A 13639-nucleotide genomic window follows, 5' to 3' on the forward strand; every position below is an offset into this window, starting at 1 on the left:
TCTTTTGGGAGAGAGTAATAAAACTCTGAGGCATTTACTCTAGTTCTTGTGTTCTCTGTTCTTTATTCTCTTGGTGTTTGTTGTCTCTCTTGGTGGTCAGGAGTAGCCACACTTGTATTTGCACTCCCACATTATAGTCCAACCTTGGTGGCTTGGAGTAGCCACGTTAGTGTTAAATCTTCCGCATCCTAAAAGTCTTGAGGGCTTGATTCCAACATTGGTGAGTTTGCATGCTTACTAGGCTTGGGTAAGACTTACTTAGTTACAGAGAAGACCCAAAAGTGTCAAGAAACGTCTAAGGCCGCACGATCCGTCAGACCTTAACTCTGATATTGCGACAGTTTAGGCTTGATGGTTCTGAGGGCGCGACAATATCCTAAAACTCTACAAATGAGAAACATATTGTTTTTATAAAATTTATTAACTTAACATGACATTTGTCAGTGCATGTGAAATACAATAATTTTTATTTTCGTTGTATAGCTATTAATAATTTTACTAAATCGTTTTCACTAAACAAAAAAAAAATGCAACAAATATTTCAAACCATATACAATATAATCTCAAAAAATCTTAAATATAAAATCTTCTAAAATTAGAGAGACTAATAATTATAATTGTATAATCTGATTTTTTTAATTATCTGACTAAGTAATCTCATAGATGATATGTTGTAATTCAATTATATCGATAATAATAAAAAAATATAATTTTAAAATATTGATTTTAGATAAAAAAAAATTTAAAGTAAATGGTTAAAAAGCTATTGAATCATTCTTTCTAAAATATTATTTAAACTTTGTACATTCAAATTCAAATTGACTCAAATAATTAGAAATAAAAAAAAAATAATATAGACAAATTTTACTCACCCTAATTCATGTATCACAATATATTTTTAACAAAAAATTGATGAGCAGCTTTAACATTTATCACAATTTATAAAATGATTAATCTTGAAATTGATGGTTCTTCCCCTATAGGATAAGGTCAATCTTGAAATTTAAATATATACAGCTTAATTTCAGCAATTTACATAAATTTTACTAATTAAATGAATAATTTAGTCATAGGATAAGTTCTCTTTGGTTGTCCCGTTGAAACCATCTTAGACTTGAAACATGTCGGCCGACGGCGCTAACACCGACGGCGCAACCAATAAGCGTTTCTTTTGCTACCAATGTAACCGTACCGTCACCATAACAATCTCCTCTTCAGCTGATCCTTATTGTCCTATATGCAACGAGGGATTCCTCGAAGAATACGAAAACCCTTGCCTTAATCCAGGTTCCGCCTTCCAAATCCAGAATCCGAACTCAAACCCATTATCCGACCCATTTTTATCGACATCGGATCCGTTCTCTGCCTCCCTCCCGCTCCTTTTTCCTTCTCCTTCTCCTTCTCCTTCTCCTTCTACCACAACCACTTCTTCATCGTCCCCCGCTTCTGTTGACCTTCATAACCCTAACATATTCGGGTCAACCCGGTCTGGCCGAGGTGACCCATTCGCTTTCGATCCATTTACCTTCATCCAAAATCATCTCAACGATCTCCGTTCAAGAGGAGCCCAAATCGAGTTCGTGATCCATAATAATCCCTCCGATCCGGGGTTTCGGCTTCCAGCCAACCTCGGGGATTATTTCAAATGACCCGGGCTCGAACAACTGATTCAACAGGTGGCCGAAATTGATCCTAACCGGTACGGGACCCCACCGGCATCTAAATCAGCCGTTGAAGCTCTACCTACGGTGATGATAGAGAAGAACAACTTGAATTCGGAGTTCAACCAGTGCGCGGTTTGTATGGACGAGTTCGAGGAAGGGACTGATGCGAAGCAAATGCCCTGTAACCATCTTTATCACAAAGATTGTATATTGCCTTGGCTCGAAATGCATAATACGTGCCCTGTGTGTCGTCACGAGTTGCCTACAGATGATTCTGATTATGAGAGGAGGGTTCGTGATGCATATAGTACTGCTAGTGGTAACGATGGTGATAGTAGTGGAAGTGATAATGGCCAGAGGTCTGGTGATAATCAGGCGGTGGAAAGGAATTATAGGATATCGCTTCCTTGGCCGTTTGGGGGCCGTGGCTCGGGTTCAAGATCAGGTGATAATGCGGAGACCAGGCAAGAAGATTTGGATTGAGAATTGTAAGTATTCTATTTTCCTTTTTTTAACAACTATATTAATCATTATATCCCTTTCCTTTGTGTTGGCTTTAAATTTGCTGATGTTGAAAATCTGGGTTCTAGTGTAATTTTCTATGTACCACGAATGGTGAACGTGCTTATCAAATTAGTCTAGTAGCCAACACGATGAAGATAGTCATCTGAGTTTTGGTTATATACCTATGGTCCATTGTAGGGCATGAAAAAGTCATACAGGAATGTGAAGAATAGAATGAGAATGCTTCTAAAGCATGAAATATTATCAAAATTTTCATCCCTGTGATTATGCTCTTTGAGTGTAGTAGGTCCTGGCAATGTTCGTTAACAAACTATATGTATAATTTATGTGACTTGGATTGGAAAACATTAATCGAAATAATTGGATATATGCATTCTTTTATTGGAAGTCCTGAGTGAACGAATGATATGCCTGCATTTATTGTTGATGTAATAAAACTTTGGTTTCCAAACATTTGTAAAAAAATACGAATTAGGATCACTGAGCTTGAGCAAGAACTTGAGATGATTAGTAGTCCATTTTGTGCACTCGCCAACACATACAGCTTGGTCATTATCTCTATAATAGGAGTATAGTTATTACGAAGGTGGAGATTAGAGGTGGGTCATTCGGATCGGGTTTGGGTCGGGTTATTTCGGGTCTAAATTATATTCAGCTTAATTTTGTTCGGGTCGGATCGGATCTGGTTCGGATCTATTTCGAGTGTACGGTAAATCGGATCGGGTATCGGGTCAGGTCAATTTTCGGGTCGGGTGATTATCGGATCGGTTGTTTTTTTGTTCAAATCAAAATCGGATCGCTTGATTTTTGGATCGGGTCAATATTAGATCAGTTAGATTTCGGTCGGGTCAATATTGGGTCGGGTCAATATCGGATCAGTTGATTTTCGGTTTAGGTCAACCTTTAGATCAGGTCAATTCGGGTTGAATTGATTTTGAGTCTAATCAAGTATATATAGAATTATTTATATATTCTTGTAAAAAAAATGTCTTCTTGTTTATTAATCTTATCATTTAGGCCTAATTTCAATTCTCAATCGTTCAATATTTTGAATTAATCCAACATTTAGAGATGATAAATCGATAATTTGACACAAATACGATCCTATAATGCATATTAGAATTTGTTATCAAAATTTTATATTGATCTTGTATGAAAAGTTTATAATGAGAACTATTTGAAAAAGAAATAATTTTTTTATTAAATTTTTTATTTTTAATTATAAATTTAAAAATTTTATTAAATTTTAAAAAACAATACATAAATTTATTTGTTAAGTTTTTAGTCGCAACATAAGTAAACTTTATATTATTTTTTATTATAAATCTAATATTATTTCCTTTGTTTTAGTTGTTTTCTATTGTTTTTATTATAAATTTGATATTTTTATTATAAGTAAGATAAGTAAACTTTATTTATTACTGTTTTCAATCTTACAATTAGATTCTTACTTTTATATTCCTCTTATGTAATAACGTATGTAAACTTTATATTATTTTTTATTATAAATCTAATATTTTTAATAAATTATCAATTTTATTTAAATTAATTTATTATTCGGTTTGGATTAATTTCTGTTTGGGTTGCTTTCGGGTTGAGTTAAATTCAGTTCAGGTTGCTTTTGGATCGGATTAAAATTCGGTTCAGGTTTCTTTCGGTTTCGGTTCGGGTTACTTTCGGTTTCGTTAAATTTTGGGTCGGGTATGGCTTGAATCTGGTATGGATCAAGTATCAGATCAAATTTGATTATCATTTTTGAGTTAAAATCTGGTGTTGGGTCGGGTAAATCGGTTCGGATAATCGAGTTCGGGTTAAGTTTACCAGGTCTAGTGGAGATCGAGGCTCTTACATTTTTTTTTTGCTCCGTGGAGAACTGGACATGTTTGATCCCTATCTCTAGTGTTTGAAGGAAGAATTCTGAACTTGCTTAAGCAGCTTAGCAACATAAGAAAATTGTAGCTTTAGCTGCCAATATAGCAACTAAAATTTAAAGTAATGACAAGGGTTTTTTTTTTACTAACTTTTCACATATGACATTTATCACATGGCCACTAAAATTTTTTCTCAAGTGAAGCCTTGTGTTGGGTAGTCCTTGATGTTTTGTGAAGGCATGACTGAATGGTGATGTTGGTTCGGCCTTGGTGTTGCTTTGGATGGTGTTTGGCCGAAAGATGGTGTCTCTTAATGCTTGGCGCTTAACGGGTTGCACATGGAATGCACATGACACCTTGAATGCATATGTCTCCAAGCCAATGGGTGTGTGATGGCTAGGCCATGGAGCATGCTAGGCACATGTCTTTGGTTTGGCGCCAAAGGTAAGTGGTTAGGTAGCTAGCTAGGTGACTTACAGCTAGTGTCACTCCAGCTACTCAGCTACCCTCTAGCTAGTTTTAGTCCACTAGTCAGCTACTTAGTCCTCAGCTCCTTCCCAACTAGGCTCAGCTCCCATTCAGCTACTTGAGCTACCCTTTCAACTAGTTTAGCTGCCTTAACTTAGCTCCTTTAAGGCATGATGAGCTTCCTTTGAGCTGCCATAGCTTCCATCCTTAGCAAATTGGCTTCCTTAATCAAACCATGCACCTGTGATTGAGTTGAAAACGCTAAGATAGAATTGTATAAGCTAAGAAATACTATGCACGCCTGTGTTAAGTATGCAAATATAGGTGAATGACATGTAACATGATATAAGCATAATATAAGCTAAGTAGATTGGAATATAAAGATGTGGAATACTTAAATCATTCATGTAACTTATGTAATATGCATGATATAAGGACTAAGGTATGAAAACGTCAACCCTAGCATAAGATGCATATGATAAAATATGTATATGACATAGTGATGCATGACATAGAAATCAAAGTAAAGCATGACATGAATGATTTAAGTAATATAAGCATATTTAGTATGAAATAAGTACAAATGTGTAAGGTAAGTAAAAGCTTCCTTTTCTTTCATCCCTGTGAGGTAAGATGGAAGAATGATGAATAGTAGTAAGTGCTTGAGCAGGACCAGATCAATAGAAGAACAAAATAAGAGTGAGATGAAAGGCGGCTGAAGTAGTAGAAACGATGCTTCACCAAAAAACTTAAAGGGCGGTGTGCGTGGTGAACTTCCTGTATGTCGCCCCGCTTTGGCCTTCTGAAACTTTTTTTTTTTTTTGCGTCCATAAGCCCCTTTCGCCTAGGCACGCCTAAGGCGCTTTCTAAAACCAAGTTCTCTTTAGGTGATAAGGTAAAGAAAATCATGTGAATAAGTTGCAAGTGAACAGATCACAAGCTACTCGATATCGACTTGATCAAAGCTTTAAAAATAATCGATTCGAATGGACACGAGCTCGAGCTCGAGTTCTTAATGAGCTAAAACGAGTTACTTGATACTCAACTCGAAAATGTTCGTGAGCAGCTCGAAAATATAATATATTAAGATTTTATTTTTTTTAAATAAATTATTAATAATATTAATATTTTTTGTTGATTTTTTTAGGCTTAAGGGTCACTTTTGCCCATGTAGTAGACCAAATTTATCATTTTAGTCTCTATCGTATTTTCGCATCAATTTAGTCATCAGAGTTGTTTAATTGCGTCATTCTATGCCCTTCCTCTAACTTAAAAACATAAATTATAAACCTTAAGTTAGTATTTAGGATTTAGAGGTAATGAGATTATGATTTAAGGTTTTAAGTTAGGGGTAGAGTTATAAAATGATGCAATTGAGCAACTTCGATGGCTAAATTGATGCGAAAAATGATAAGGGCGAAAGAGATAAATTGGGTCTATTACATGGGCAAAAGTTACCCTTTTGCCTTTTTAAAAAAAATTCAGTATAAAGTTTTCATGTATTTAAGGTTCAGGTATGAATTTGAGTTTCAGGCTTCGATCGGGTTAATTTTTTTTTTCATTTCGGGCTTTTACGAGCTTCATTTCATGATTTTGAATTCGAGCTAAGCTTAAAAATTTTAGACTCACGAGTTTTCGAGTTGAATCAAGTTTTATTTCAGAGTTTTCGAGTCGAGCTCAAGAATACTCGATTTCGACTTGGTTCGTTTACAGCTGTAAATTAGTTAGTGTCTAGTGGGAGAAATGAAAAAGACTAGAAATGTACATTATTTATATATTTTTATTAGGGATGCGCACGGGTCGGTTTTGGGTCAACCTGACCCGACCCGAAAAATATACACCTTCTATCCAAACCGAACCCGAATCGACTTTTTGATATATAATCCGAACTCGACCAGACTTGAAATAATAAAAAATATTGTTTTTATTCAATAAAAATAGGGATTTAATTGAAAAAAATAATATATAGATGAGTATAATTGTAACTATCCCTAAATATAAAAGGTAAGATTATATTTTTTGGGTCGGGTTGGGTATTTTCACCCTAAAACCGAACCCGACCTGACTTTTATTTATTTTTTTAAAACCCAACCCGATCGGGTCGGATCATGCCCATCCCTATTTCTGATATTTAACCCGTGGAAGAATCTCCCGGCAAGTTCTGATGGTCATGCAATGTCTGTTTTGTGTTATGCGTTATTTAATAGATGTATTTTATTTTGTTCAATTTTAAGGCATTTGAATATTCTTGTGGTTCGCCTGGGTTCTTAAAGCCATGTGTATCCTCGTTGGTGCAATATCTGGCCGAATTGTCATCTCGTGATTTACACAAATCACATCTACCTTCTCCTTGTAGCACATATGTTTGCGTGGTACAGCAGTATTTCCCTGCAGTTTTTTTTTTCATCACATTTTCATGGTCAATTTGAATGTACTTTTCGGGAGTCATATTTGAACGATGGCACGCTAATTTGGATTTGATTTTTGGCAGATCTTGAAATGCTGCAAAATATCAGCATTTCTTCCAGGAGACATGGTGATGGAATCCGGTGTCTGGAATGCAGAGTATGTCTAATGAAACATGGAGAAATGAATTGTGATGAACGTGGTTACATTCTAAGGAAGTCTTAGTTTTGCCGTCTGGTATTTATATGATGTATATCTGAATTCATTTTAGAGCCTTGTTTGTTGTACGACGGATTCACTTTGTTGTATAGATTCTTTGGTCCTTTGCCCAGATTTGCAAGCTATTAGCACGTGAAAATAAATAATAGGTTCCAATGTATATGTATGTCGGAATATGTTACTGAATCACCTTAAAATCTAACCTGCATATACTATATGTTTCAGTGGTGTCACTTAGGGATGTGCAAGTATCAGACCTGAACCGGTACGGAAATGAATGATTTGGATCCGATCAGGAATAATCGGATATTCGAATTTTTGGATCGGATATCTGATCAGGTACCTCATTTCAAGACTTAGATTAGCTTGAGAATCACACTTATCAAGGTATTATCAGCAGCATTCTCTCCAAAACCGAAGCCAGATTCCAAATACGCGAAGAACTCATCAACCATTTCGAAAGAGCACCCAGACTTCAAATACGCGAAGAACTCGTCAACCATTTCGTAATGCTATTTAACAATCCCCGACTCTTATGAAATTCCTGTTATGCTATGCAAACCTATTTCAGCCAAGGGTTTTCGTATTACATAAGTTCTGAATAGAGTTACGACACAATAAATACAAGGGTGTATGACTGTATATGCCCTCTAAAAAGACTCAAGATGCACTTTGAAATTCAACTGGTCTGGTATATGATTGTGCGATAGGCTCCTTGTCGATCCCTCTATGAACCTGCGTACGAAAACAAATTTCGAACATTTAACTCATAAGCTCATTGACACACTAATAACTATCTTATACTACATGTATTCATTACATGAACATGCTGACAAGTGGGGACATGAACATACAAATGCATTAAAAAATGTGTTGAGGTAGGTCTAATGTTGTGGTTGGAAGAATTTTATACATCTTAGACACCCTAACCTACCTAGGATACCCTCAGGTACCGGGGTAAGATTCATAATTTTTGCATCAGAAGCATACACCCGACCAACTTACTCCGTCGAGTCTTGGGGCATCTGCGCCCAATCGACAACTGAAGTTCCTTAGAACTATCTGAGATATATTCAAATATTTTTAACAAAAAAAAAAATGATCGTCAATTGCTGAAGTAACTTAGGTGTATTGGATGTTTCCTGAGCGTCATACAAAGGCTAGTTTTATGTCATCCAAATTTACACAGTTTCTAGTTGTTCTTGTATTTATTTATGTTGATATCATTTGTAGTCTTATTTATAAGGTTCTAATGACCCTTGGTTTCCCATTCTGAACACTTGAATTAAATTAGGTTCCCTACCCAAATCAGGACGAGGGTACCGATAATAAGCCCTTCAGTATCGTTATTAACCTCTGAGTATTAATACCTATCCTTGGTATCAATGCCAAAAATGTCTATTGAATTTTGAGTGGATTAGGTAGTATTAATACTCCTACACTGGAGTATCGATATTACCCCGAGTATCGATACCAAATTTTACTTCAATGTTTTAAAAATAAATCATAGTATCGATACTCTTACTGAGAGTATCGATACTCTACCCTCAGCCCAGAGTATCAATACTCACTGAACAATATCAATACCACATGAACGATTTCCGATATTAACAACCTAAAACACCCTTGTTTTAGGCTATAAAAAGAACAGTATTCGTATTGTTCATGCAGTATCGATACTCAAAACTAGAAATACCCTGATTTGAGCATGAAAATGTGTCTAACTCTACCTATCTTCCCTTCTAAGGCCCTTAAGCATTATTTAGTCTTATGTTAGTTATTAGGGATTACGATGAGTTATTTTTCGTACTGAATAACATCATAATCGAAATCTTCCATGAAATGCCCATACATGCTTCATGAACTCAACTAACCAACAATGCACACCTAATGAGCTACAAGTGGTATAGGTAAGTTATAAATATGTTACCTTAGTGCTATGCTGCTAGAAAATTTCCTCAACTTAACCAATAACTAACTTCTCTTTTCTTTTGTCTTGGAGCTTTCTCCAATCTCTTTCACTAAACATAACAAGGAAAAATTATTTACTAACCTATCTAGGAACTTTGAATAAAGCTTTGGACACTTCCTAGAACTCAAATCCATCAAAACGGGTTGGGAATCTATGGTTTCTTAAAACCCTACTAAACTTGTTATTTTTAACACCGAGACTAAATTATGATATTAAAGGCTTGAATAAAATATTAGGAGATAAATATTTTGTTTTTTACCTTAGAATCTTAAAAATAAAATGAAGGCCTAGCAAAGTGAACACTTGTGTTGCTTTGTGTAGGTGGAAGAATGAGAGGTGAAGGAAGGAGGAGAATAGACCAAAGAGAGTTGGGAAAAAGAGGATGCCTAGACGTGAGATCATAAAAAATTAATGGGATTCAGCCTTTGTTTTAAAAGATGTGATATTTGCCCTTTTAGTCATTCATTTTTTGCTATAAGATTAAAAATGTTATTTTTATTACATATTAGGCTCAAACGAAGCCCAAACCAAACCCATTTGGAACAAGTCTTCTAACAAGCTAAGGAATTTTAATCTAAGGCCCTATTCAGATAGCCCAAACTCTTATCTCGGGATTTGGGGTGTTATAGATACATTAATTCTCATGTATGGTACTTCATGATGGAATCTATTTCGCTTTTAATGGTTTCTTTCCATAAGGTGCCTTTAGAGGATCGTATAGCATCACTATATTTTGAGGTTTTGTCTCCAACATAAAGGTTAAGAAGTCTGGTCCAAATGATCTCTCCACTCTACTTGTTTTCTCCTCATTGGCTCTATTTCAGTTTCAACCTTGTAACACCCCAACCCGTACCCGACCCGAATACGAGTCCGAGGTGTCACATTGACTTTTCAAACTTTGACTCTTTTGAAAAACAGAGAAATTTAAAACTTTGTTTAAAGCAAAATACGTTAATTTACATAAAAATGACCACAAAATACAAACTCCATCAGAGTACTCGTAATTAACGACTTATTACATGCCAACACTCTATACACACCAAAATACATACTTTGTCTATTACTTCTGATCTGATCTTCTAGTAATAATACTGTCCTTGCCACTTCTATTCTTGCTCTTCTCGTTTCTTGGTACCTACGTGTAAATCACTTACACGCTAAGTCATAGACTTAGTGAGGCAATAAATAAACATATAACAGTAGATTCATGAGTATGCATTCTTACCATTCGATCATGACATTTCAATATGCATGTACATATTTCGTATGACATATATATATCTATGTCATGCGCACATGCAACTTATCTTCTTTTTTATCACATTCACTTTAATTTATCTTTCAATTGTATTGCCCATGTATATTATTGAGAATAGAGGTATGTGATTACTATGAGGTTGTGCACACATATGCTGTCACCACAGCTCGTATAAACTATGTCCCAAAGGACCTATCATCCCAAAGGATGTCATCTGTGTCCCGAAGGACCTATCATTCCGAAGGATGTAATCTGTGTTCCGAAGGACCTATCATATGTCTCGTAGGACATATGGAACCCTCGACTCTTGGCATGCCAACTATACCACTAGCTCTCATATCACATAACATGAGCATTATCATTTATAGCAATTTAACTCACTTGTATCATATAAACATGTAATCTCATAACTTATTATTATTGCTCTTATGATCACATATTTCTTTTCTTCTGTCACATACCACATGTATGTGTAAACATCTATTTCATATCATATAACATGTATCACATATTGCATATTCACATAGATCATAACACAAATAATAATCACATCGATCACCAATCAAATACTATTTTAGGAGTCACTTCTTACCATAGTAACTCCATTACTGGCTCATCGCAAGCCAATGTTTGTTCGATAATATAAGTACAAATTAAATTGCACTCACCTTAGCCTTGTTTGATTTGAATCAATTCTAATCCTTTGATTATTCCAGAGCTTGTTTAGGCTCAATATCTACATAAATATAACATTTCAAAACAACTATCAGAAGCCTAAACCTTAAACTTGATGTTAACAACTTAAGCCAGATTATTGAACCAAATTTTATTTTTCCTTTAGGGGGGAATCGATTCCCCCCCCCAGGGGGAATCGATACCCCCTGAACATACTGGAAATTTTTCATTCAAGAAGGGGAATCGATTCCCCTTCATAGGTATCGGTCCCCTATGCCCATAAATTGTACTTTAAGCCCGAAAATCATCAATTCTTCACTCAATTCTTCTATTTTAAACCCCTATCATATCATTAAACTCAACTACCATTACTTAAACCAACTTATATCCATGAAAATCATCTATAACTTAAAAATTATATTCCTCATATGTAATTCAAGAATCATACTCAAATTTCAATATGTTCTAAATACAATTCTGACACTTCACATTCCTTAATTATCATGATGACAAGTCAAATTTAACTTCAAATTCAACTTATCAACTCTTTTCCATGATTTCATATAAAAACTCGTTTTCTTAAATCTCTTATAACTTCTTCATCTTTTGATTATAAGACAACTTAAGTTTTCCTTAAGCTTAATTACCATCTAATGATCAAAACCTAACCTTTAATTTAACAAATAATCAACAACTCAGAAAACCCTTACCTTTGCCTAGCTTCCACGGTTGAGAGAAGAAGAAAGGAAGAATAAAGAGTTTTCAGATAACTCTTTCCCCCACCTCCACGTGATTCAATCATATTATTGGGGAAAAATATCTTTCATGCTAAATGACCATTTTTCCCTTTAATTCTTTTGATAATTACTAATAACTTTCAGGAAATATTTCTGAACAAATCATTAAACTATTCAAATATCCTACTTCAATCACCAAACTCTGAAGTTTTATAATTTAATCACTAACCCGTATTTTGGGATGTTACAAACCTCTTATTGAACATTTAGACTATTTTCATTGTTAGTTTCTAAAGTTCATTTTGTTTTACTTTGATCAAAATTCCTAGATTTATAAGGGAAAATATTTTCAAATAATGATGTATTATTTGATTCCATTATCGTGTTCTTTCGAATCTTAAGATTCTTTGATTCATACATAAGAAATATATATGCATTGTTATGTTTGCAAGACACCCCCAGGTAGTTGTAAGAATGTTTTATGTCATTCCATAACTCGTATGGTGTATTGTCTATTTTATTTTAGGAGCATTTTTTAAAAGGTAATTAATTGAAAGAACAACTTCCATGTTCAATAATAACTCAGAATTTCTTAGCATTGCGTTCATCATTTCCTTTTAAGGTTCATTTCTTCTGCTTTGCTATTCTATTTAATTTAGGATAGTATGGTAGTGTTACTTCGAGAAAAATACCATGTTGTGAACAAAATTCACCAAATGATTCAATGGATTCACCACCGCGATCACTTCTTACCATCTTAATCAGACTTCTCAATCTGACATAGCAAATGACTTGTAGAGATGAATAAAAAGAATAAAATAATAGTATGAAATTTGAGAAGAAGAAGAAGACAAAGAAAGACAAATATAAAGACTTATTAATCCGACGTAGAAAACGAATAGTAGTGACAGGTAAAAAAATTAAATAATATAGAAAAATGTTGATTTTTATGGTTTAAATATATGTATAAATTTGTCTTTACTATGTCAGATTGGTAAATCTTCGTATTTGTCTTTCGTTTTTTTTTCAATTTTCCTACAATTGTTTTTAACTTTTTAAACCTTTTTATAAGTCGTTTGTTACATTGAAATTATAAGTCTTCATATTTATGTTTCGTCTTCTTCTTTTTCTTCTCCATTTTCATCAACTTTTTCAACTCATCTTCATCTTCCTTCTTCTGCTTATCTTTCTCAAACATCGATATAAATGCTTGGTATATCAACTCATTATCTAAAAATAAGCTTGAATCCCAATCGTCAGAGATCGAGTCACCAAAATCATAGAAAAAATGAAGCTCGTTTGAATAACCGAAATATGCCAAGAGATGGTGAATTGGCTTTTTGAAGTTTAGGGAGTAAGGAGTATAACGATAGGAAAATTTTTACAATGATTTACAGTGGTTTAACTCCATCAATGAAGTCTATATTCTCTACCTAATTTGTAACATCCTAGACCAATACGATACACAGTCGACCGATTTAAGGTGCTACACAGAACCACCGAAGTGGCTAACAACTTATTCTTACTTTCTTTTACTTTAAAACGAATCTTTACATCTGAGATCCCTCAAAATATATAGATAAATACATACTAACTCTTAACTGACTTTACAACTCAATACAACTGAATTCATGAATATACATGCCATTTAAGAAACTTGTGATGTACTCTGAATTTGCACTGGATCTGGACCTCGGGCTCTCTAAAGCTTTTCAACTGCTGGATCTACTAACCTGCCCATGGAAACATCTGAATTTAGCTCAGCGCCACACTACAACTAAAACATACTAAAAGTTTATCACTGAAATGCTCAAGCTATCAAGTATATTGCTATCTAGTCTACT

The 13639-nt window shown here is 34.4% G+C and overlaps 1 pseudogene; it reads left to right on the forward strand.

Annotated features, from left to right (window-relative positions):
- The first annotated feature begins 1084 nt into the window (after positions 1-1084).
- On the forward strand, positions 1085-7265 carry LOC120178421 (annotated as a pseudogene).
- Positions 7266-13639: the final 6374 nt, after the last annotated feature.

This window comes from Hibiscus syriacus, unplaced genomic scaffold (assembly GCF_006381635.1).
Source record: "Hibiscus syriacus cultivar Baekdansim isolate YM2019G1 unplaced genomic scaffold, ASM638163v2 tig00003507_pilon, whole genome shotgun sequence".
In the NCBI taxonomy this organism is placed as follows: Eukaryota; Viridiplantae; Streptophyta; class Magnoliopsida; order Malvales; family Malvaceae; genus Hibiscus; species Hibiscus syriacus.